This window comes from Cervus elaphus, chromosome 28 (genome assembly GCF_910594005.1).
Source record: "Cervus elaphus chromosome 28, mCerEla1.1, whole genome shotgun sequence".
In the NCBI taxonomy this organism is placed as follows: domain Eukaryota; kingdom Metazoa; phylum Chordata; class Mammalia; order Artiodactyla; family Cervidae; genus Cervus; species Cervus elaphus.
The window spans coordinates 19,430,976-19,435,402 of NC_057842.1; the positions used below are offsets into that span (position 1 = coordinate 19,430,976).

The 4,427-nt window shown below is 41.9% G+C and overlaps 1 non-coding gene across 1 annotated transcript; it reads right to left on the minus strand.

Annotated features, from left to right (window-relative positions):
* Nucleotides 1-231: 231 nt before the first annotated feature.
* Nucleotides 232-338, minus strand: LOC122685652. The gene has a single exon (XR_006338502.1). It is a non-coding gene; the product is annotated as a U6 spliceosomal RNA (small nuclear RNA).
* Nucleotides 339-4,427: the final 4,089 nt, after the last annotated feature.

Consider the following 4,427-nt stretch of genomic DNA (forward strand, 5'->3'; position numbering starts at 1 on the left):
TAGGACACCACTGAGCAACTAAGAAAGAAAGTGAAGTCGCTCAGTCGTGTCCGACTCTTGGCGACCCCATGAACGTAGCCTACCAGGCTCCTCCGCCCATGGGATTCTCCAGGCAAGAATACTGGAGTGGGTTACCATTTCCTTCTTTGGGGGATCCCGACCCAGGGATCAAACCCCGGTCTCCTGCATTGGAAGCAAACGCTTTAACCTCTGAGCCACCAGGGAAGCCCGAAAAATATGGAACGCTTCACGAATTTGCATGTCATCCTTGCACAGGGGCCATGCTAATCTTCTCTGTATCGTTCCAATTTTAGTATATGTGCTGCCGAAGCAAGCACGAGCAACACACACTCAAAGGTGACAATGGAGATGATGCTGATAGTAATGATAATGATTGCTAAATACATTTTGGACATTTTTATGCGTCAGACACCATTCTAAGTGCCTAACATATTATGTCTCTTAACCTTCAGATATACCTAGAAGATATGCATTATGACTACCCTAAGTTTAAGGAATATAAAGCAGAACACAAAGAAGAGAAGTGACAGAAGTGACAGTTGAAGAAGCAAGGAGTTGGTGAAGGAAAAATCTCAACCCTTGTAAGAGAGGTGCTGAAAATAGACTATGATTCCCAATGTGTCTGAACCAGACAGTTCATTACTCATGGCACAGCCAACAGCAGGAGAATTAGCATGATAATGCCAGCTTTCCTGACCCTAAGTCTCAGGGAGGGACTCAATGAATGGCAACTTCATCCACACAGTCACACAGTTATAAGAACCTTATCCCAGGATCCTTGGGTGAGGGGCTCAGCACCTTTTGTAGCAGGCAATAAACAAGCCCCTCAGTCTCATGGTTTCATGCTGTGGTAGCATTTACCCAGTTAATTGTCAAGCTTCCCAAATAGTATCAGTGCAGAGGAGGTTAGATCTGTAACTGAGAGCACTAAGCAAAGATGTGTGAGGGGTGCTCAGCTCCCATTGCCAACTACTTTCCTTGGCTGATTTGTATTCTGATGAATTAAGCCCACAAAACTGATGGTATATTATGCTATCTTCCATCTCATTTTGTTGGAGGACATGACAACCCACTCCAGTACTCTTGCCTGGAAAATCCCATGGATGGAGGGGCCTGGTAGGCTACAGTCCATGGGGTCGTGAAGAGTTGGGCATGACTGAGCGACTTCACGTTCACTTTTCACTTTCATGCATTGGAGAAGGAAATGGCAACCCACTCCAGTATTTTTGCCTGTAGAATCCCACGGACAGAGGAGCCTGGTGGGCTGCCCTCTATGGGGTCACACAGAGTCCGACACGACTGAAGCGACTTAGCAGCAGCAGCAGCAGTAGCATCTCATTGTGTAAGTATTATTTGACTAATTCAGCAGTTTGACCATAAAGAGTGTTTCTATTTTTCCCTTAACCAGAGAAATATAGTTATGATAAACATCTTTCACACAAATCTGCTCACTTCCCTGTTTATCTACTTTAAATAAATTTCTTGAGCTAGAATGATTGCGTCAAAGATAAGTTTTTTTCCCGTATGAAGGGGCTGTACCCCTGAAGTGTTTCATTAGTCAGTTTTTCCAGCAGCATTTTCTACAAATAACAGCATTGTCTCTTCCTTTCCAGTATTTACATCTCAATATATCTGAGATCTTATCTTTGTTTTGTTGGGTTGGCTAGAAAAGTCAGTGTTATTAGGCATATTCATCTAAACAGAGATCCATTTTTAATGGAAGTTTTATGTTTTAAAATGACTTATTACCTATACAGACAATATGCCTTGCTAGAAACCAAATTTATTTGCTCATCTGTTTTGTCTCCTATAAGGATCAGAATGTTGATGAATACCCGGAGAGGTGGTTAAAGTCAGTATTTTATAAAATTGCAACTAAAAGAAGGATCAGAATGTTGATGAATACCTGGAGAGGTGGTTAAAGTCAGTATTTTATAAAATTGTAACTAAAAGAATATCTTCTGTTCTATGCAACAGGAGCTACATATAGTACTGGACTATAAACTTATTTAATTTTATTCTCTACTTAAGGATTCTCAGCAGTGGGTTCTATTAATACTTCCATCGTTTTCTCTCATAATGGAACTAGTGAAAATGGTCAGAGAGTGTGGACAAAGGAGTGGTTTATTCACATGTAATTTTCATGTTTCTTTTTCCAGTTTCCACTGATCATCTCCTGTGACCCATTCTGTCCTTCTGCAGTGGTTTAGCCCCGTGTCAGTCTGCCTCAGGATGGGATGCTGTGAGTATAATTTGCATACCATTTCTAGTCTTTGCCTGTGTCTTTGTTCAGCGTTCATTTGAGTTTGAGATTTTATCACTGCCTTACCTAGGAGTTTTTATTTCTTTGTGCAAAATGTTGTTCTCCATTACTTATACCCTGGGAGCAGCTTTGCTCTCTGTGAGGCACCAGTTCTGACTGTTCCTCTCATCTCATTACTCTGGGCCTTTGTTGCCTCTGGCCTTTGTGTTTGGAACCTCCTGTGGCCAATGGCTGCCATGAGAAGGTCAAAGCTGCAGTTTGACTGTAACCAAGCAGGACTCTACGAGGCCTTCCGAGAATAGACCTCTGCCCATGTCCTCTGCCTGCCTTTTGTCTGTAGAACTTTAGTCAAAGGCTGCATTTAATCAGGCAACTGAGGAAAGGCAGAAAGAAAGGAAAACAATCAAGCAAGACAAAATAATAATACTTTAGCCATTAAATGAAGTCAAGGACTTTTAGCTCTTTCTCAAGGACTACAGATAATATTCTGAGCCATGTCCTCTGAGCTGTTTTGCAGATACTGAAACCCCCACCAGGTGGAAGAAGTTAACTGTCTGCTGCCCAGAAGCACTTAGACCCCAGGTTGGTAGGAACCAGAAGGTTGATGATGCTGACTGCTGACTAACTCCACTCAGTCAGAAGAACGTCCATGAATTGATCGTGCCCTGTTCCTCGCTACTGGCTCCAGCGTGGGTCACATAGTCTTGAGGGCATCAGTTCCCTTTGCCTGGCAAAGCAATAAAAGCTACTCTTCTGTACTTTACCCAAAACTGTCTCCGTGTTTCTATTTAGCGCTGGTGAACACAGGCTGAATTTTGGCAACATGACTAAAATGATTCATAGAGGGCCAGTCTTTGAGGAGGATTTATTAGCCCTTCCACAAGATGGATTCTCTGGTGACAATAAAGAACCTGCCTGCAATGCAGGAGACTTAGGTTCAGTCCCTGGGTCAGGAAGATGCCCTGGAGAAGGGAATGGCTACCCACTCCAGTATTCTTGCTTGGAGAATTCCATGGACAGAGGCGCCTAGCAGGCTATAGTCCATGGGGTCATGAAGAGTTAAACCCCACTGAGTGACTAACAGAACAACAACTTTATCAATAGCCGCAAGATGGCACTCACAGTGTTTCTCTCCTTCAGTGTTTATCTTGACAAAGATGTAAAATTTTATCATTGTCAAACAGAACTTAATGAATAGTATAGTTTATTTAATGTGACTTCATATTGTTTCTCACCACATTGTGATATTAAAATTTCCTCCTCTGGAATACCACTGGGACCCGAGAGAAGACATGTGATAGATAATCTGAGGGAGGAGGTGAACCAGTTAATTTCATGGGCTGCTGACTCATTTCCTTTGCAGCCGAGTGTCTTCTGCAAACAATTCTCGGTGCCTTGGGCTCTGCCCTCTGGCGCAGATACCCTTCAGAACCATTCTGAATGGAGCACTCAGTAGAGTCCCCACAGACGAGCTGTCTATATGGGCTATAAGAATCAAGGCTGACTGTTCCAGCATCCTTTGCAACTGTGTCTAAAACAAATCTTGGTGCTGAGTTTACCATCTTGCCTTGAACCATTTGTGTCCTAGTGATCAGAGAGGTTTTTTGGTTTATTTTTTCTTTTCTCCTTTTCCTTTTATTTTCTGAAGTTAAATAACATTCTTGTAGACTTCAGTGAAATCCTTGTGGCTATTGTTTGGTTTGGAGGAGCTGTGCTTGCAGCAAACCAAGTCAGAAAACTTGTTGCATCATAGTGCTCTATGAGCCTGGCTGAACTCTTGGGGCCAGGTTTATGATTCTTATCAACGTCTCTTTCTGGGATTCTGTAACTCTATACTTATCTGCTTAATGATCTTAGTCTTAAGGTCTAGTAGAAAAATAATGGCCAACAGGACAGATTTCTTTAAACTACTCATGTGTTTGTATCTTTCCCAAGTCATGAAATCCAGTTTAGCTTTTGAATTATTTGCATATTTGTTATGTGGAAGCTTGAGTATGGCACATACTGAGGGAATTCTTTGAAACAGCCTATGGAGAATGATTTCTTTCTAACTTTCTAGCTAATTGCACATACTATCATTCTAAATATTATGATATTTTTTTCCCAGTCAGAACATCAGAACACCTGAATTGTAATATGTGAT